Source organism: Doryrhamphus excisus, linkage group LG13 (genome assembly GCF_037039965.1).
Source record: "Doryrhamphus excisus strain RoL-2023G ecotype Guam linkage group LG13, RoL_Dexc_Guam_v1.1, whole genome shotgun sequence".
Taxonomy (NCBI): domain Eukaryota; kingdom Metazoa; phylum Chordata; class Actinopteri; order Syngnathiformes; family Syngnathidae; genus Doryrhamphus; species Doryrhamphus excisus.
The window spans coordinates 8,508,806-8,531,885 of NC_136369.1; positions in this window are offsets into that span (position 1 = coordinate 8,508,806).

Sequence of the window (23,080 nt, forward strand, 5' to 3'; positions counted from 1 at the left end):
TGAGGAAAAAGCGGTAGAAAATGAATGAATGAATTGTTTAAAATATCAAAAGTACTGAAATAGGAGACTCTCTTCAAGCCTTAATAGCATTGAACTTTCCGACATTTAAACAACTCTTGTCTTGTTTGTTGATTCCAAAAATTCCCCAATCTCACCTTGGAGGTGGGATTGTGTTGGTGTCGGTGTACAGCTGAGTGTTCAGATACATTCAGGAACAAAGACTAACAACAGTAATTTGATGCTGTGAACACAGAATTATCTCAACCCATTGACCTGGAATAATGTGAGTAGGAGTACATTTTTAATGCTGAAGGAAAAAGCATGAAACAAACAAAGTCCCTTTTTCATCAGTTTGTCTTATTTGCCATTGTATTCAGCTTCTGTGTGTAGTCAAAAGCAACGCAATAGCAGATTATTAGCTGAAACATATTTGAGCATGCAATCAAAGGGCTATTGAAAAAGCAGGTAAACTGGGTCATGTGCAATAAGATTTACTCTGACCCATTTACAGTAGCATTGACTATTTAATAGAGTTCCTCGTCCCAAACAGTTACCTATTGAAATATTTATTATGCCATTGGTACAAACCCATTTCCTCATCCCCATCTATTTCCCAGTACAATAAGGTCTGGTTTTCTTGTTTTAGCAGCCTTTAACGTCTGAGTGCCCAGAAAGCCAAGCTATATTACTTGAAATGTGAATCACTGTTTGCCACGAGTGTCCACTCTAATTCAGCCATGTTGCCACACCCCACAGCTGCTGCCTGCGGCCAGCATGAGAGCAGGCAGATATGAACTGGGACCAGAATGAGAATATAGGTCATCCAGCACCACAGATGAAAGATGCATAGCATGGGCCGCCGAGGTGGAAGCAGGGTGGAGATAAAGTAAATATAGAGATGCTTGCAACTCTTCAGCATGGGCAGTTTACTAGATGACCACAGGGAGGGAAGAGAAAAAGGGGCATTTGCAGTGAGGGATGAAAGTACAGGGGCTCTACAAGCTTCGAGAACACAGGATATTTAGTGTTGCCAAGTGAATGAAATCTACTATTTTCTCATTTTTGATGATGAAACAGCAGAAAGCCAACGTGAGAGCAGCTGCATCTCACACACAATGTGATCCTCTGTCTGCTGGTGCCTGGTCGCGATCACAATACCAGTGTGCAGTTTGACCCTTACAACGCAACTTTCATTTAGTTTCTTTGTCTTTACAAGGTGACCTTTTGTGTCGTCTTCAGCCATAAAATCTCTTGCGGTTGTAAAGCCAGCGGCTTTGCAACACGTACACACATGCTAATGCAAAAGCTTAACATGTTTATCCATGTTGTACAATGTTTAATCATTTACTACTAATCCACTGAAGCTGTTTAGTGGGGTTTGATTTAAACAAATGCCATCACACTACCCATGACTAATAAATAATCTGGACGGTTGAAGGTCAGACATGGCATTCCACAGGGTTCTGTGCTTGGACTTATATATTTCTGCCTTTATATGTCCCCCTTAAACAATATAATTAGAAAACACACTGCTATGCAGATGACACACAACTGTACTTATCAATGAAACCTAACCAAACCAGTCAGCTGTCATTGTCCTTAAAGAGCTCCGAGAACCCTGTAAACCCAGGAGAACACTTCGCACCCAGAATTTACAATTACTTAAAACTCCTAAAATCTTTCAAAGTAGAACAAATTAGAGCATTTAGTTATCAGGCTCCTCTATTGTGGAACCAACTCCCCGACTAAATCCAGGGGCAGACTCAAAAGTCAACACAAACGTCATGTATTTTCTAAAACATATAGTTAGAACTGACTCCTGATATGCTGATATATATCAGAGACATTCCTCTATGTTCATTGGACTAACCTTCTCACCTGATCTCTTTGTATTCTGTGTATGTTTTATAACTCAACCCTAGTCAATGTAGTATAATGGATTGAAGAAGATGTCTCACTGTTATCTTCTTAACCATAGCTCCAGTTGTACTTCACATTTAAACATATTTAATACCATCTATGAACCTGTTTACACATTTTAAATAAACACACATGAAACCACTGTCTTTCACCCAAAGACATAACAGCCAAAAGAAGGGTTGGTTACGTACCTTGTGTGTTTCATGGTCATTGTTTGGTTCAATTTTAGTACTGTCAGGAAACAAACTTCAAGACATACGACTGCTTAGCTTTTTAAACACTTATGGTTATTAAACATCAAAAACAGCTTGCTCCAGCCAGGTATTTATATTTATATATTAAAATTCCTTTAAAAATATAAATATACATGTAGCATACAGAAAATTCAAAGGACGTGGGGAGGCCACATTGAGCATTAAAGATGCAAAAGCCAGCCCAATGTAGGTCAAACCTGCATTATAAGCTTTGTTTTATAGGTGACAAAGCAAATTAGTGTATTAAATAATAATACATCTTGTGAATATTTAATGCATTGTATTATTTTTTTAAATAAAAATTTAATCTTCAGGCGGAAAATGGGGACTGCACTTGGGACAGCTGTGGTCAACAGTGTTTCTTTTTAGGAACATGCAAGTTCAGTGATAGAAGTGTAGCTTTAATAGTTACAGCTTGTAGCTTGAACACAGTGCTTTCGTCTTATTTACTTGTCTCGGCCCATTTACGTATTTCACCACGAAAGGCCAAGTGTTCACAAACAGGAGATGTTAATGACCGAACAGGATCTGGCTTTGGCTACTCCTGGACCCCCCACGAGCCAAAGGATGGACTGCACTGTATTCGTTTGCCTGCATCTCCCCCTGGATCTCTCATGAATACATGCACCGTTACACTGCTATTTAGACAGCAATGACTTTACAATAAATCTGGAAAACGAGTACTCCAAGTTATAATACATGCAAGTTTCATTTCTGTAATATTGTCTCTTGACGTGGTGATGTGTACACTCACTTTTTTTGCAATACTGTACTTACCCATCTACCCAAAAGAGAGACCATTTTCCCTCTGAGGATCAGTAAAGTAAAATAAAATCTACATCTTCCATCCAGCCACGAAATAGCCCATCTAACTACTGTATATATTCTCCCTTCCATTCATCCATATAACTTCCTGAGCTTGTCCTGATGGCTGCAGACAGACTTAGTCTCAATGGCAGAGCAGTGGAGAAGTAAAAAACGATTTATGTTTGTAGTATTTCCACACGAGGAGATATAATTACTGTTTGTCAACTGTGGCCATAATGTGTTTAAGAACTGTGGATGAAAATGAAATAAAATCAATCTCAAGGGCAACTACTCAAGTGTGAGACGTCTTGGAAAAAAATCAATCTTAAGAGAACGCCCAATATGAAAACGCCTGCTTCCCTCGTGGTATGAATCTATTGCTAACGTAGCTGCCCTCTGCAGCAGAGATGCTGAGTCACAATTGTTCCCACACCCCAACAACGTGACCTCTTTGGGCTGCAGACAGGTGTCTGCCCCTCCCCCAAAACACCCCAAGCTGGTGTTTCTCACACACACAAACACAAATACAAGGCTGGGCTGCTTCCAGGTTACTGGGTCACTGACATGCACAGGTCAAACTGTCATGTCAGGCGTTATTGAAAGCCTGGGAGTCTGGGACATTTAATTAGCGTAACACACGTGAGGTAAGTGCTGTAGTCTGGAGGGTACTGGGGTAAACTGGAGTCTAATAATGTGTCTGTGAATGGAGCAAGGTCAGGTCACAGCCATGCTTGGTTATTGCTGACATAGACCAGTGACATGCTGCTCAGGCTTTTCCAAACTAGAGGTCTGTGACCCAGTAGAGATTGATTTCAAATCAGGCAAGACTGAGGCAGTCAGGCAAAAACTGCATTTTGAGGCGTATTCTATTTGGTACCTGCAGGCTGTCAATAATCACACATTAATGGCAGTAACTAATTTATTTCATTAATTACGTTAAAATTAATCCATGCACATTACGTCAAGCCACATCTCTCTGTTATAATGGTGCGAATGCCAGAGTCACACAGAGTCTTCGACTTTCTCTTTCGGCTTTTCCCTTCAGGGGTCACCACAGCAAATGAACCTCCTCCATCCAACCCTGTCTTCAGCATCTGTCTCTCTCACACCAACTACCCTCATGTCCTCCTTCACTACATCCATGAACCTCCTCTTTGGTCTTCCTCTATTCCTACCTGGCAGCTCTAAATGCAGCATCCTTCTACCAATATATTCACTATCTCTCCTCTGGACATGTCCCAAAACATCTCAGTCAGGCCTCTCTGACTTTATCTCCAAGGCCTCTAACAAGTAATGTCCCTCTGATGTATTAGTTCCTGATCATATCCATTCTGGTCACTCCCAATGAGAACCTCAGCATCCTCATCTTCGCTACTTCCAGTTCTGCATCCTGACTTTTCCTCAGTGGCACTGTCTCTAGACCAAACATGGCTGGTCTCAACACAGTTTTGTATACCTTTTTCTTTCATTTTAGCCGAACCTCTTCTATCACACATCACGGCTGACACTTTTCTCCACCCATTCCATCCTGTCTGCCGTTCTTTAATAACTTTAATCTGATGTGAACACATCAACAGCAGTGCAATTCCAACATCATATATATGCATTACCAACCCACAAACATGTTTTGAGTTTGGGAAGGACAATTCATCAGTAACACTCGACAACATTGAGGTGCATTCACTGACACTTTGAAAATCACAACATGTTTATTACCCATGTATGTGTCAGCTAAATAAACAGAAAAACACTGTGGATTTTTTTTTATCTCTCACTACCATAATTGCTTCTGCGGAAGTATAATTCCATACATTTATGTATGTTCAAAACCCCCAGAAAATGCATTCTACACCAAATTGGATGGGTTCTTCCTCAGCCCATGCACAACCTTCTACAGTAACTATTTTGCTTAGACCTGCTAATACGTATTATTAACTAACTGACTGACGCATTGATGAATTTGTATTTTAAAAAGGAATTTCTTGTTAATATCCTATTATCCTAGTTGCCTGGCAGTGAAATTCACAAAGCCCACCAGGCTAATTAGCGGTTTAATGGGTCTCAGATGTCCAGCTGTCTCAGTCACCTTTAGCTAAGTGGCCAGCAGCACCTCTGTTGTGAGGCAATGTCTGATAGCCTCACAGAGATCAGGAGTGCACCTGCTTGTCCGAGCTTACTGTCTTTCTACTGAATTTCTAGTGTAGTGTAGTTCTTAGTATGATGTAATGCAGTTGTGCACCATTGCAAGCAACCGCAACAATCAAGATATTGTAAAATGAACCACCATGAGAATCAAAACTGCATCATTCCATAAAGACGGAATATGTGATTTTGTCACTGGTATTAACTCTAAGTATATATTGTACAGATGTACTTGATTTTGTACTACAGTACATCTGCAATGTTGATTGTTTTGTGTCCTGTTGTGATGTAAGGCACACATTATAGAAAAAGCAGTGAATAATACATGTGCAACTGGATCTTGCATTGGCCCACTTAAGAAAAAGCACAACTGCTTATGCATAAAGTATATAGGTCTTTGTGTGTTTGTGTCATGTGCCAGCATGTGTCTATAAATCAGATGCCACTGTGGAGTAACTAGTGTGGTATGTGGGTCCATGTAACGGTGTGTGACAGGAGAGCAGCTGGCAAGAAACATGGCAGGGTCGAGGAACAGCATGACAGAGTAAACTGAGCATTGTGTATCACATCGTGCTGGACTGTATGGGGAGTACCTGGTGTGTCCATAACTAATCATGCTGGATGTTAAACATTATTAGGTAAACACTGCATGTCTCTTCATCTGTTTTCTGCTTTTGGGTTGATGTGAAAAAGAGCTGACACCTATTGTATAGGGGTATAAAAAAGTTTGGACAACCTGCTAATTTTCAGGATTTTACTTTGTAAATCACTGGTTGTGGCTGCACGGCACATGAGTGGTTAGCACGCATGCCTCACAGCTAGGAGAGCTGAGTTCAATTCCACCGTCGGCCATCTCTGGGTGGAGTTCGCATGTTCTCCCCGTGCATGCGTGGGTTTTCTCCGCAGACTCCAGTTTCCTCCCACATTCCAAAAACATGCTAGGTTAAATGTGTCCACATTTAAGCTCCTGCTTACTTTTGTTTAAATAATTATTGCACACTTTCTGTAAATCCTGTAAACTTCATTTCACTTCTCATCTATCACTGTGTTCGTCTGCTATATGATATATTTAACTGGAATTTCTGATCCCAACAACTTGTGAGTTATAAAGAAAAATCTTGAAAATTTCTGCAGGGGTGCCCAAACTTTTTCAGACCACTGTATGTGTGATGAATTAAATCTGCAGTCTTTTGGACTTCATGTCGATACCAGCGCGTGTATTCACTGCATGTGCTTTACACAACACCATCTGCTTATGCTTGTGGAGCTAAAGTCCCTGATAGCCTCTTGTCCCCGTTTCAGAAACAGCTGATCAGTCATCCAACTCACTTGCTGGCAGCTACTTCAAAAGACAAAGTTGTCTCTGGAGATCCGTGTGTTACACTCTTAGACACATAAACTGCAGTACTAATACAGCCGCTTGGACAACATCATTAGTGTGGCTGATGCAGCAACAAAAGTGCACCAAGGTGTTGCTTTGGATGACCAGATTTAACAGTATAGAACTAAAATATACAACCTCAGCATGCAGTGATTAGAATGTTTCAGTACAAATATCTCAGCCTGGTACTGTGTAGAGTTTGCATGTTCTCCAGGTACTTTCATTGGTTTCGTCCATCATCCCAAAAGTAGTTGGCTAATTGGAGGCTCTAAATTGTCCATCGATGCAAATGTTTGTCAATATATGTGAACAGTGACTGACTGGTGATCAGGCCAGGGTGTATGTACCATTCCTCTTGGCCAAATTCAGCTGAAATAGGTACACGGTAACCGGTGTATAATTTTGTACCACAAAATTTAACAGTAGCAGAACAATTAATCACACTTAACATGCTATACTTAGCTATAAAGGGTTGCGTTCAAGACACCAAGTAACTTAAGTTGAAATCACATTTTGAGTCTAAATCACTTGTCAACAGAGGGCCAAAGCACAGCAAGTTTTTTTTCCAACCAGTTCCTCCAGCAGATGATTTAATTGACGAGCTCCTTTAATCATTAAAATCACCTGCTTTAGTGACTCGGCCCTCCATGGCACGAGTTTGACACCCCTGGTACAGATGTAGATCACTTCATACCATTACAGTCTGGTTGCATTGAAGCCACGAGGGTCAGTCACCCATCAGATCCATTAGATAGAGCAGTGGTGATAAAAGCTTGGGGGTATTTGGCACCATCTTTATAATGCCCATTACTGCCACCTACAGACTGGAGTGTTTTTTCAGTCTAACAAATTTGAAGGCAGTCTGCTTTTTTCCTCACTACCATTTCAGTTTAGTCTGTATTAACCAGTTAGTTGTAGGAGAATTATGCATATTTCTAGAAATGTATCAAGTTTTCAATGGCCTTGGCATGGATTTATGTTGTGCTGGCAAAAACGTTTGTGATGCTAAGCTAATTAACATATTTTGTAATACTCTTTTTGGGACTAATCAAACTGAAGGTTAGATTAGGGCGCGGGTGCTTTTGATTTTAGAGAATGAAAGAGCTGTCTATATCCCAGAGGACAAAATCCATACAATGAACTAATGGACAGAGTGGTCTACATTTGTGATGTCCAATAGCTGAGCTGACATTTTCAGAAGTTTTCCATTTGGAAAAGAGGATTCAAACTGAATAATGTGTCCATATATAGAATGGAATTAGATCAAACAAAGTAAGCGTTCACCATTACCATTACAGCTGGAGCTGGTATACTTTTCCATGAATGCATCATGGTACAATATTGCTGATATTGTGTGAGGAGGGAGTTGACTCGGCTCTCAGCCGTAATTAACACATCAGATAGGCTGTATTTTCAAGTGTGGCAGTTTGAACTAGTTTGCACCATTTTTAGATTCAACTTGACCTTAAATTTGATGGTTTATTGTACGTTCCCCCGCTAATATAGGTTTACACAGCAACAGCATCAAAGAGAATGACTCTTTCGATAAACAACCACAATCCTTGATAGGCTGGACTATTTTGGGGAATTGTTGGTACACGTTTATTGAAAACTGTTTTTCACTCTGCTGAATCTCATTTAAATGTTTCCTCTGGATGGTCTCCTATGGGAAAATGGTGTAATTTATGCTTCTTGATTTGAAGCTGTCTGCTCCAGTTTTGAACATTGTGTGTGTGTGTGTGTGTTTGTTGTTGGGGGTGACTTTGTGTGAATATGCATGCGTGTTTGTATGTGCATGTGTTCTCCTGTGTGTGTGTTTACTGTCTGAAGGTGTCTTAATGCCTGCGGCAAACTGACACGCTCAGCAGATGGGAGGGAGAACGATCTACTGTTTGTTGACAGTGCACTTAAATGCACATGTTTGTGTACACACATTGGTGTGAGTTCAAGTGTGTTCTTATGCATAAAACTTGACATAAGAAAATGGCTTTGCTGAGTTGTAAATAAATCATAAAGAGCTCATACTGATACATGGGTATGAGTGTGCAAGAAAACTGCATATGCATGGGCTTTGGACTTATTCAATACTACGGGTGGGATTCTAGATTGTGAGCATGGGCTGTTAAAAAGATTTTTAAAAAGTGTAAAAAAGAAAGTTAATCAAAGTAAATCTTCTACAGTTTTTGGACAAAAGTATTGAAAGATACACAATCAATCACTCCAGGTTGCAGACTGGGGGGACAAAGACCATCTAGAGTGCCAGATCTACCTCCTAGTTGAGCTACCCTAAACACCTGACTGGGTAGATAAGCCCTGACCTTTGAGGTGCACTAAATGAGACCTACGTATCTCTCAGGTCCAACATCAGTGACCTCTTCCTTTTCGATGATCTATTGGATGAATGATAAAAAAAAATCCTACAGACACATTCCAAAATATTTTATTTATTTTACTCTTTTTAAGAAGAGTTGAGACTACAAGGAAGGACAAATCTGTATAATTTTCTTTTTGTTGGCTAGGTGTCCCAGTACTTTTGTCAGTGTAGTCGATGCTGCTGGCAAAAAGAGAGGTGGAGACAATGATAGGGGAGCAGGAAGAAATGACGTCTATCATACATGTTTCATAAAGCTCTCAGGACTATGAAGGATTCATCAAATCCAGGGGGAGATTCTGGCCATTCTTACCACTGCATTCCCATTTTTAAACACACACACACACATGCAGTCAGACACAACATTATTTTAGAAGAGCATAGATATTTGCTATTGCATTTATTAAATCGATGACCCATTACTTTTCATTTGGACGTTTTTGTTATAGCTATCTCACTGAAAGTCATTCATTCATTCATTCATTTTCTACCGCTTCTCCTCACAAGGTGCTGGAGCCTATCCCAGCTGTCTTTGGGCGAGAGGCGGGGTACACCCTGGACTGGTCACCAGCCAATCACAGGGCACATATAGACAAACAACCATTCACACTCACATTCATACCTATGGACAATTTGGAGTCGCCAATTAACTTAGCATGTTTTTGGAATGTGGGAGGAAACCGGAGTACCCGGAGAAAACCCACGCATGCACGGGGAGAACATGCAAACTCCACACAGAGATGGCCGAGGGTGGAATTGAACCCTGGTCTCCTAGCTGCGAGGTCTGCGCGCTTCACTGAAAGTCATCAACTTTAAATTCATGTGCATATTACAATACAGCATTCACATATTCATTCATAGTTGGCATGCTTTCTTGGCTTTTCCTGGTAGACAAATCACTCTGTTATTCACTATTTGAATAACAAATTATGACCTGACATATCACACATTTGTTTATTAGATAGTAGTAGTTTCACTAATGCATATACCGAGTGATTGGCATAGAGAAGGTAATACAAACTCATTGGACCGTTCAGATACAAAAGGGTGGGTTTATAGATCAACAGGGCTTGTTGAGATTGGTGGCATGACAGAGTTTGACCAGCTTAAAGCGAGAGGTGCACTGCCCTTACTTCTGATAAATCAGTGAGTATGGCTACACTGCATCCAAGCTGGTCTCTCTATCACGGGCTGCCATCATTTTGTTCTTTTGGCACATGTACCCCACACCTGCATCTGTTACCTCAATCTGCTCAAAGGATACTGAATAATCCTGCCATTTTAAAAAGCTTAAAGCATACGACAAGGATCACAAAGAGGCCTTGGCCTCTATCAGCTCGTGTGTGTTTGTATGTTTGTGTAAATGTGTGTCACAGATCAGTGTAGTGTTCAGCAGAGCATGCCTGACAAAAAAAAAACCCTTACAAACATACAAACAGAAGACATTATGAATAATTACAATCAGCAATCCCTCATCTAGATCAAAACAAGCTGGTAAAATGTGGTCGCGTTCATGAATAAGCATGTTTAATGCATACTAAATTTAGTGATACACTGCTGTTGAATACTGAACTGCAAAATGTTTGGACGAGTAAGAGGATAAAAGGCTATTTATTATTTCCTTTCAGTGTTTGAAGTATTTGTTTATGTTGGTACAAAAAAAATGACAAGAATGGAATCAAGCATCACTGAGTCAAATGAGGAAGAGTGGGGTCTCCGACAGGTGTGTAGAGATGAAATACATGTTTCTGTTTCTCATATATTATCTCATATATTATTTCCTTTTGCTTACACATTTAGGCATCCAGTATAATTAGAGTAATTACTGCATTTTTTTCCAATATGAATGTGATAATTGTAAATTCGGTATTCATGAATGTGCATAGCTCATCTATGCTGTCTCCAGGGTATAGCATGCAGCTTGTTCTATATTGTGATGACCTGTCAAGGCAGGTCAAATGCTGTTGGATGACCACGATATCAACCACTAATACAACCTGTGCTTCAGCATGGGATATTAATGATAACTTCCTCAAGTACTACTTTACTAGTGATTACTATTGTTTACAGGCTGTGCAATTTCAAGGAAGACAGTGCATCAAAATAACTGAAGAATTTAGATGTAAAATTATCGTAGGTATATAATTATTACCTCAAGATAAACAGTTCATTGTAGAAAATATTTCAGAATGAGTATTCAAAGCGTGAATGTCAGTGTGGTGTGAATGGTTGTTTGTCTATATGTGGCCTGTGATTGGCTGGCGACCAGTCCGGAGTGTACCCCGCCTCTCGCCCAAAGACAGCTGGGATAGGCTCCAGCACCCCCCGCAACCCTCGTGAGGAAAAATCGGTAGAAAATGAATGAATGAATGAATGAATGAGATATTAAGCATGAATGTGAGTGTGGTGTGAATGGTTGTTTGTCTATATGTGCCCTGTGATTGGCTGGCGACCAGTCCAGGGTGTACCCCGCCTCTCGCCCAAAGACAGCTAGGATAGGCTCCAGCACACCCGCACCCCTCGTGAATATAAGCGCTACAGAAAATGAACGGTTGAATGTTCAAAGCTAGAAATGATTACATGACCTGGGTGTGTTCATTTTCAAATGCATCTACAGACATTCCTGTATTGGGATTAGGTGTTCCAAAATTCAACCAATTCTAATTCTTTATTATTATTTTTGTATTATTGTTGTTATTTTGTAACAACCAATGTGTTACAATAAAACAATCAATATGACTTTTTTTTTGACTTTTTCCACTCAATATGCTTTTGGCTCACAAAACCAGTCCTTGTGAAGAACAATAATAGTCTAAATGGACAAAAGCGTGATGGAAGCAGAAGATCGATAATAAATTGGTCCAGTCAGTCCACACCAAAATGACTGACCCTGGGCAATGCTCACGCTTGATTTTATCGACTTATCTGTAGATCGCACCCTTGGTTGTGGTTTAAGCAAGCCATTGTGTGAACTAGTCATTTTCCTTCAGGCTCATCCTCCCATAGTCGCACATCCAATATGTTGTTGTGGAATGTGATGATGGGTGGGTACTTTTTTTTCCTTGTCTTTTCAGGAAGCAGCTGATTGGCCCCACCCTCTCCAGTGCATATAAACATGTGCAGGTGCGCTCTCTCTCTGCTCCCTGCTTTGCTCATGTTGCGTTCACTCGCAGGAGGCTCGTCCCCAATTCTTCGCCATAGTCCTCGGACACTCAGCTGCTTATTGCTGGCTGTTGGCGTGACGCTGAGCAGCAGCCTGGCGTTTTTTTTTTTCTTTTTGTAACTTCTAGCTTCTTGTTTGTCCTGGTGTGACCGACTGTCCTGTTTTCAGTTTTAGTTGTGTCTTCTTCATTTAGGGGTAGCGGTGAGGTGACACAATGACAGCCCTGTCGAGGTTGGCCTGTTCTCCTCACCTTCCTTTTGTTTGTTTGCGCCGGCACATCAGGACGTATTCTTTTGTCACATTGGGCATACTAGTGTCGTTTTTTTTGTTCATTCATTAATAAACTGGGTGACTTGATTTTCGTGCCTCCTGTGGCCCCTTTAAATATGTTATGTTCCCTTGGTTTGCAACAGTCAGTCATAGATGGCATCAAAGAATTTGCTGATCTGAGACACAATTCTTGAATCTTGGTGATCATTCATTTTCTACTGCTTATCCTCACGAGGGTTGCGGAGCCTATCCCAGCTGTCTTCGGGCGAGAGGCGGGGTTCACCATGGATTGGTCGCAAGTCAATCACAGGGCACATATAGACAAACAACCATTCACACTCACATTCATACCTATGGACAATTTGGAGTCACCAATTAACCTAGTTAAAATGCAAGTCTAAGTCTCATGACTAAAGGCATACTCTTACTAGGACATTCAAACCGTGATAAACGTGGGCATGCTTCTCCTTCCGTCTCCTTGCTCCCACTGGCCAGTGTTCAAACGGAACATTTGTGCTTCAGCCAATTCCCTTGTCCCACATCACTTCCATACTGTTGTATTCTTTTTGGAAAATTTCCAGTCTTACTTTGAGTCCTTCTGATATTTCTATTGAGTATCAGATTACTTGTGAGAGAAGCAATGGCATTAATCCAATGACGATTGTCTGTGCATTCAATTGAGCAGAGCCCTGTCCCACCTTTTCCGATCATTCCAAAGGATTTGAATAAGGATCAGAGCACTCACATTTGCCACACATGCCAGACTTTAGGTGTGAAGTGGGGCCCAAACACAGTACAATTAACCTAGTGTTAGTACACCCTAACACTGATCTGGAGTACTAAAGCACTACTGATGAGACAGTATTCAATGTCATTCTGTTTGATCCTTATCAATATTATCATCGAAACCAATGTTTTTTTTTGCAAGAGACACTCTGTACTGCTGCTATTTACCATTTCCTTCCAAGCCTTATGAACCGTGATCACGATTTACCAATCCAGGTTGCACCCTGTCAAACATAAATATCAACATTAACATAAATGAACTATATCATTCATTCATTTTCTACCGCTTTTCCTCACGAGGGTCGCGGGGGGTGCTTGGAGCCTATCCCAGCTGTCTTTGGGTGAGAGGCGGGGTACACCCTGGACTGGTCGCCAGCCAATCACAGGGCACATATAGACAAACAACCATTCACACTCACATTCATACCTATGGACAATTTAGAGTCGGCAATTAACCTGTTAACATGTTTTTGGAATGTGGGAGGAAACCGGAGTACCCGGAGAAAACCCACGCATGCACAGGGAGAACATGCAAACTCCACACAGAGGTGGCCGAGGGTGGAATTGAACCCTGGTCTCCTAGCTGTGAGGTCAACATTTGGCCCGCGGGCCGCGTGTTTGAGACCCCTGATCTAACGGATACTCCATTATAACGAGTATCCGGCTGATTCCTAGTGGAGATCATTAAAACAGGAACAACAATTGTTTTCCTCAACCTTAAAATGAATCATGCAACTAACTTGCATGTGTGAATGTGCAGACACTGGGTCCCCAGGAGGGGAGACTTGGTCTTTTGCATGATGTTTTTTTTCTGGCAGAAAGCATTGAGATGGAAAGACTGAGGGGTTCGGATAAGGGACTGTCACACAGAGGCACAGTGCGCTGTCTGCTATTCCCTCAGACAGCTACACCTGCTAGTGCTACTCAACCGCTCTTTTCAAGCTTAAGGAGATGTTGGCCGGTGGCCAAGCATCACTGAGTGTGTGTGTGTGTGTGTGTATAGATACACTTGTATCTGTGCATATATTTTGTGTGGGAATATATACAAGATACTTCAGAGCTAAGAAGTGCTCCCCTTTTCTATTGTTTTCGCTTGACTCTCCTCCATGCCCGACACTCATCAGATGCCTAACTTGCTGTCTGTTGATGGTTGTGAGAAAGTGGGACCTACTGTTGGGCCACAGGAAAAAAGAATCTGGAGTAAAGTCCACAAACTAATCAGCATGAGAAGAATAACAAAAGCCGAGCCCCCCTGCTGTCTCCCAGTAGTTGACTCTGTTTGCTGAGAGCAATCAATACGCTCAAGTCAGAGCAACACTTCAAATTGTCCCTCGTGATTTGCAAAACTTTTAATTTCTCAAAATCTAGAAAATAATACAACTCGGGACCACTACCACACACACCTGACCAAAAGACTTCACTTAGGACAGGGGTCCTAAGTGATGTTATTGTTATATGTTATATGTTATTTTTGTTTTAATTTTTGATGGTATAAGACGATTAAAAAAATACATTAATGTAAGCAATTCTGATTCAATTCTGATTCGCCTTAAGTGGTCCACAGCGTTGGTGACCCCTGACTTGGGATATGCTTAACAAGTTACATGAAGGAACATACAGGAAGTAATATAAGTTACACAGTTTTCCATGTCCGAAAAGGAGTAGGATGAAATACTATTTATTTAATCCCAAACCTTCTCTATGTCTCAACAATTTGATTATTTTTTTCGAATTTTGTGTTTCCATCAATTTTCTGTTACCTCTTATCTTGGGGTCCCGTGTAAGCTGGAGCCTATACCAGTAGATCCCCGAAACTGGTAGATCCCCAGCCCTCTTCACAACCATATAGATGTCTTGCTCAAATTTATCTTTGAGTTTCTGTTTTACTCAAAAGTACTCTGACTCCTTCTTCCAGTTTTGATGGCGTTACTCACTGGTCAAACCGTTATTTTGAGCAGATTTAGCAGATTCTTAACTCTGCAAACCGAATGCTATGTCGACTGGAAGGGATAGGGATTGACCAAACATGAGTTCATATGAGGTAAAACCAGCCTGTAATGGTTTTACATACGTATTCCGTCCAGGTGATTTTCTGTGCTCCAGCGTCCCCACCATGTTGAGAAGTGTTCGGTTGAATCTTTCAACTGGGTTTGCTCAGGTATAGTATGGACTAAAAGCATGTTTATGAAAGTTACAGATTTCTTTTATGAGCTTGGATTCAAAATCGGGTCCTTGGTCTGAGTGAAGACATTCCAGTATTCCATAGTACACAATTTTCAAACGGGCATTTGGCCACTGTTTTTTGATTTGGAGTGGGGATTGCAACTGTATATTTAGTATAGTGATCCGTAAAAACAAAAATGTGTAAACAAGTAATCCATATAGAGTAAGGACAAGTGGTCCTAAATTGACTTTCTGGAAGGCTTTTGCATCTAATGCCAATGCAATCACAAGTTTTGATTTTGGCTTCTTCCTGAGATGCCATGTAGGGCCAGAAGAATTTTGAAAGTACATAGTTCAAGAGTTCTTTCACTTGCCATATGTCCCATATCATTGTGCAGACTGGTCAGAACAATAGATTGCAGTTTTTCAGGCAATACCAACCGTTCCTCCATCCTGCCAACTTCAATGCAAGATGTACTCTTGCAACTACTTGCAACAATGGTCGTCATGGATGGTCCCTATTTTGACGCTAAAGCCCTAACAAAGAAAGCTAAAAAAGTGCCCATTTACATAACCGACTTGCATATTAACCAAGGTACAGTGTTATTGTTATTGTAGCATCTAATGCAAAATGCTATATTTTTCTAATGCCGTAACAGGACGCCTCACTCGCTGCACATCTCAGCGCCACTCACAGACGGAAGACGACTCAACAAGATACTTGTTTGCTGTCAGCATTTTTTTACCTGAGCACAAGTCTTATGCAGAAAGACTATCCCAATGAGATTAGACTTTGTAACAGACATTGTACATTTTCTATATTATAATTTACCTACCTATGCAAATCCAATGTCTCCTTTTGTTAGTCTGAGCAATCCATGCAACACATGATTTCAACAATCTGCAACTGCTTCCCTTTTTATATCAGTGGGGGTACCTGGGATTCCTGCTGTTTTTGCTTAGAAGTGACAGTTTTGTCACACATGCTAACACCAAGGCACAGGCACAGGAACTGCCTCTGAAACAAAGTGCCAGAATGTCTCCGGTTACCATCGTGGGTGGGTTAGATGCTATTCCAACACTTCAGTTTACTCCATCTATTGCTATAAAGTGTTTTTTTTCTGTCAAAAGTACTAACCTACTGCACTGTTCAAACTTAAATTTTAGAAAATTATATTAAATTGTAGTTATTATAATTTATTTCCACCAGTCTGTTAGCTTCATTTGACATTTTGCAGCATGTTTCTTGGCTGCAGTGCTTCCAGTATTGTATGTGTACGTTGTTGGGGGTTTTGTGTCCAATCATATTTCATATGTTGCCATATCAATGTTATCTGCCCAGGGGCACATACACACGATCAGCAATGAGGCTGGGATTTATTAGCTGGGATTTCAACTGTATTGTTCTGTAAGATTGTTTACATTTTAATAAAACTTTGCATGCACATTTGGCTTTGAATTTTGTCTAAACTCACTTTGTGGAAAAAAAAAATATGGGAGTATATATCATATATCGATATCCAAACTAAATATATCGAGTTTTGGTCAATATCAGCCCTTGCAGGCCCACATTTCTTTTTCTTTTTTTTTTTTTTCCTGATTGGATTATCAGAGCAAAGAGGCAGGCCAGGCCCAGTCCTGATTGGTTGACTGAGACAGAGGAAATTGACTGGTGGGTAGATGTTTTTACATAAAAGGTGGAAATTAGTCACTAAATTCCTTGCAGTAATGTGAATTGGGCGTATTGATGACTATGAATCCAAAGATTAATAAGATTAAGGGACTAATATTATTATTGATAGAATATTGTAGAATGTAGTAAAATCTTGTAGCGGCCGTGACTATCCTATTTAATAAGTTGGCGTTCCCCTCACTCTAAACTCCTGTGTGGCGACTCTGGTGTGCTACAGGAGTAACCCTGCTTTGAAACCCTGTGGCATATGTTTTCTATCATCATTATTATTTTTTTTTATGTTGACTTTCACTGTGCCAAGCAAAAAAATTGTGGCTGGCCTACTGAAGGCCCAGGTACCAAAATGCATGGCCCACTACTATTTTACAGTATAAGTCGGAGTGTGTTAAGGCGGCTGTGTAATGACACACCTGGGACAGAGGCTAAAGAGGCCCGTCTGTCTGAGAGATGGACAGCACCAAGACCAGAACTAGTTTACATATATCAGTGCACCATAAAAAGTACTGGGCCTCTTCAATCTTGTTGAAATACGGTTCAGGCAAAGTCATGTTTTGATTTCCCTGGTTCCAACTCCATTCCTTCATGCATGCCCCTTTCTAATGCTCCTCCTTTCACAATTTCCTTCTTTTGTGATGGGAGTGGGTGGCCGTGTGCCATTTTGATTCCCTGTGCCCTCTTGTCTGATTAAGAAGAGGAGGTTTCTGAAGCAATTGGCATCTGGCAGCGTCGGTCCACATATAAGAAACAATGGTGTATACATTCACCAGTACACAACAAACAAAGAGAGCCGCTCTGACTGGACTAAACTGAAAGAAACACATGAATGTAAACAGACCCTGCACTGCAGAGTGGACCCCTTGAATGAGGGATCCTGTTTGATTTAATCCCAACTATGCACCCTGAACCTTGTGCACACACAGATTTCACAGGCATTACGCAGGGCCGCTGTTTGCTCTGAGGAAATGCAATGTGGAGAGGTAACCCACTGGTGATGCCAAAGGTTTGCATTTTCCCATGATAGCAACCACCCTCATGGGATAGAGGGTGAGTTGCTGCCCCTTTTCATTGGCTGCTCAAAGGAGAGCTGTGAAATTATCAGAAATTTTGCTGTGTGTAAACAGGAAATGAGGCAGGGGAGTGCTGCTTGGACAAGACTGAACTTCTTCCCAGGACTCTTTCTATGTCCCTTGTCTTCAGTCTGTCTTAGACACTCCTCCATTTATCACTGCCCAGCCCTGTCTCAAATTCATTTTCTCTTGGCCTGAACCCCTCCCCTGTGACCAAGTCCCACAAAGTGAGGACACATTGAAACACCGTGAGGACATTCCAGCACATGACATTTATGTGTTCTTTAGCTTTTTTATTGACAGGCAAAGGCTAAAAGCTTTAGATAATTGGCAATGCAGATTTCCCCTCTAAATTCAAGATACAAGAAGATTCAAGATTTGCCGCAGGAACAGGGTGTGGCCAGCGCACTCTGCAATTTTTGTGAGCAGCGCAGTCCAGCGCACCGCTGCGCAACCACATCTCTGTTCTTCCCGCCGCCGCAAGTAGCAAATGGGGAGGGGAGAGAGCGTGACAGGGTTTAACACAGGCGAGTGTAATCTTAACCAATCTAATGAACACCTCTCATTGCGTTTACATGAGCAGGACTGTACCGCCTGTAGCCTTTTTACTACCGTGTTTTTGGATTCTCTTGGACTGCTCCCTTTGTTGTGCTTTTGTTTTTCCTTGTTTGTACTTTACTTGTTGAGAAAACATTTGTTTCATAACATTCTTTGCCTGCATGAACAATTTTTGTCTCTGCATCTTGGGTTCCGGTCCAGTCCACTAGTTCCTGACAGAGTTCCCATTATTTGGGACGTCTTTGATCTGACACCAGATGTGATGGGACAATTTATAAAAAGTGTACATGTTGGTTCAGACAGTTACATTAAATAGTGTTTTCTGGTTGCATTGAAATGTGCCTGACACTCTGAAAAACCTGCCTGTGAGGTTTTGGTGATGTGTCCGCACTGTGCGCCTGTCAGCCAATTTACCATTTCGCAGGGTGTGCTTTGAATATACCGGGTCGTAGCTGGCAAGCTTTCAGCGCACCCTTGGCACACTATTTTGTCACAAAATTGTCACAGCGCCAAGCTGAAAAGGTGGATACCTCCCATGGTGCGCCGCCACACCCATCTCAGTGCAGTCCAGTGTACCTAATTACCACGCTGCGCCACCCTGCGTCACCTTGCGCTGCGTCATGAAATTAGAGCCCTAGTGGTGTAAAGGTACATACTGCTGCCGTTGCAGATGGTTTTCTCAGCCATGGTCCCAACACCCAGCTATTGGGGGTGTTCAGTACCAGATACATGGGCCGTGAGAGTTAAATATGTGGGTCATTTCCCCAATTAGAATCATCCTCTGCTTCAAGTGTGCATGACCACACACAAGATTTTTCCTAAACATTTCAGTGGTTGCTAAGGGACAGCCTCAGCTCCTATGAGCATGCCATGTGAATGAGGAGGGGGTCACTAATGTCCTCACCCACTGACCATGCGCTTAACAGACTGCTCTTGTCCACTAAAAAACAACTTCATTCTACTTCCTAAATACAATCAAACACAGCATGCCGCGCACCACCAAATAACCTTAATTCCCAGCATGTGCTGTCAGACTTGTTTAAAGTGAAACCACAAACAAACGCTCTGAGCATATTGAAATATTTAAGAATCATGTAGTGTGTATAATAATATTTGCTAAAAGCACTGAAGATGACAACACCAACAAAATGTTTTGTCATACAAATTCAACAATGCTAAAATGTATGTTATGTAACACACACACACATATATATTCATATCATCATATGAAATAATTATATTTTTATTTTAGGTCAATATCGCCCAACCCCAATTCATATTATTTATTTGTTTTATTAAAATCGTGGTGCACAAAATATAGCATGATTTTACCGATCCAACCTACTTGGAAGTAGATTATCCTCCATGCGGCCCCCAAGCTAAAATGAGTTTGACACCAGTACCTTTGGGAGGGTGTAGCTGGAGCTGGACCAGGACGATCTGTAACCAGGTAAAAAAAAAAACATTGCACCTCCTACAGCAAAGGTTCAATGAACGGTCATACCTAGGCCTGTCACAATATTTTTTGACCATAGCCATACAGGCTATGTATGGCTAGTGTCCGATGCGGCTACTGCAGAGGTGTACCTAATGATGTGACCTGTCAATACGGCAGTCAATCGATTATTGTTACCACTATCTGCGTCCTGCCGAGTGAAAATAAATGAATTCTTATATTGTAAGTAGTACACCTGTTTTATGATGACTTCATGGAATAAGACAAAAATACATTTCAAGGAAAATAGCACTCATGCGTAAAAGTTACTTGCCTCATAATGTCAGCCACTTATTCATTTTCCTTGAAAATGCCATGATCCAACTCAGCGTCCAATGCTATGGTAGGCAGACACACTTGCGGCTTCCTCACTTGACCAGGGAATCCAAAGACCATATCAGTACTTTAATACTGAATCTGACTCAAAGTCCTGATTTGCTTATTTTCCCTGGTTTATGAGCGGAATGGTTTGCTATAACATTTTTTTTTTTCAAAAGAAGGCCTTAAGAAGCTTAGCTGCAGCAGTGCTTTGGCAGCCAAAAGGTCACTTTTGCAAATTGGGTTCATTAATCTCTTGGTGTATGGCAGCCCCGATGGGACACACTTCATAAACAGGCATAGATAAAAATGTGAAAAACGCTCTTAAATTAGCCTGAAAAAATGAAACTCTTGGAATCTGTATTATTCCAAGAGCTCCTCAGAAGATGAGGCATAGCTGTATGAAGTCAAATTGCCAGTTTGGCTCATATCAGAGTGACGGAGCGAGCACTACTGCTGTCGTAAGGGAGGAGGGCACATGAGCCTGGAGTGACTGAGCTATGATTATACCATGATCAATTATTACAGTCAGGCAATCCTCTGACCCAGTGCGATGAGTCTCTCTTTCTCTCTCGCTCTGTAAAATCTCCAGAAGTACAAAAACACCTGCTCAAGCATCAAGTGCACAGTTTACACAGTGATATACACTATATTAATAGGGGACATATTATGCTTTTCCACTTTTCTGACCTATAAATGTAGTTAGAATGTTGTTTTCTCGTGTTAAACGATGCCAAAGTTTCAGATAATGACGTTTACATTTGCAAGTGAGCCCTGAAAAAGGTTTGGGATTGCTCAAAACGCTCGGTTTGAAAAGGCGTAGGAAAACCGTTCCATTGTCATGTCACAGAGGGGCGGACTTCCTTATATATAGAATCTTTGCCCTCCCACAAGTGGTGCTCTGCTGTTTACTTGCTGGCAATTTGTTTCCAATTCCTAAAGATGCCACCATCAGGCACAAGGAGTTGAGTTCCTGATTTCCTATCAACAAAATAAATACATTTTACTCCATCAACAGCATTTCACACTGGACTGTTTTGTGAACATGGTCCAGTATGCAGCTGGACTAGCCGACAAACTTGCTGAAGCCCTACGCCTTTCCAACCTTACTTAGTTGTGTGGAAGACTCAGAAGGGCAAGCAGTAAGTAACAGTTTATCAGTGTCCTAACCGTGTTTATTTTGTATGAGTTTATCAGCTCCTATAAAGTTGGTGGCACAAACCGGACGTCTTTATATACAACAGTGAGTCGGTTTGTGGCAACAAAAAATTCTAAGTGAGTCAATTTCAAAACAACTGGTATCATTGAGAAGGGCTTGAAAAGACCTTTACAATGATACCTATATCTAATGCGATTAAAATGCTGCTTTTCTTTGCAGTCTCTGTGGTGTTCAAGTGCTGAGACACACAGGGGCCCCTAGGATAAAATTAGTGAGCATGTCCCTTCTTTATCTTTCATTGTCCTCATAATTCAGATTCATCTCCCTTAAATCTTTACTGTACTGTAAAATTGCAGCACATTATCATAGTAATATTATGAGGACACTTATACAGACTTGTGAAGAAATGACTTGCAGCATATTCATCCTTGTTTTCAAGTCATTCATACGTTGCAATTAATGTATAAACCAGATTGAGACCTGCTAATAAACCTGCTCAAAATGATACTAATCTATTGTTTTTTCCCCTCATATGCCATATGGTGCTGTGTGTTTTCAGTCTGTATTCAGTCATCATGATGCTTATTAAGAATTTATGTCTCATAAATGACTTATCAGCTCCTTTTCCTTCCAGTTCATTCTCTCAGCGTTATGGCTCTTTGCACGCCATGAATGGCCAGCAATGGTCCCCCAGGCCAATGAAAATGCACTCTGACTGTTCCGGAACTATACAATTCTACCTTGATATTAAATGATGCTTTTTTTGGTTGCTGTTGTCTTGACTGTAGTCACGGCACTTCATTCTATAAGTCAAACATAGGCACAAAAAATATTATATAAGATAAAAATTACAGTATATCATCAAGGAGAACTTTGAAGGTTGTTATGAAACAAAACTCATAAAATACTTCCTGCTAATGATGAAGGGTGAATGATGATAGGATTTGGAAATGCTAGCATCACTATACGCATGCACGCAAAGACACACCACGCAAATGTTGAATTCGTAATTCATATTCTATCCACTGGGTGAGTAATGACGGCCGTTATTAAAGCGGGTAATTGTCTTACAGTGGTGCAGCGATATTGGATCCGGGGGCTGTTCTGCAGACACAATCAGAGGCAACTGGATGTAAAGTCGCTGAGCAGTGAAATAGGGAGCGGGGCTGAGCAGACACACAAAAGATGCTATCAGCACCAGCGGGAGATGCAAGTATTGTGCTGTCTGACCTTTGTGAATGGCACTGGGCCCACCTGTTACCTTATCCTCCCCAGGGACTCGCACTGTCTTTGCCCGCTTGCGTCCTGCAACCAGACACGCAGTTTACTCCAAAATCTGATAAAGGTCCTGCATGGCGATATTCAAGCATCAAAGACATCAGGGACAAGGGTGCAAATACATTGTAACCTCACAGAAAACTGCTGCGGAACATCTAACACTTGGTCCTGCTGAGGTTCACAGATTATACGTATCCATGCAGAGGAATATACTGTAAAAGTGGCCATAGACATGACGGACATGTGTAGGTCTTA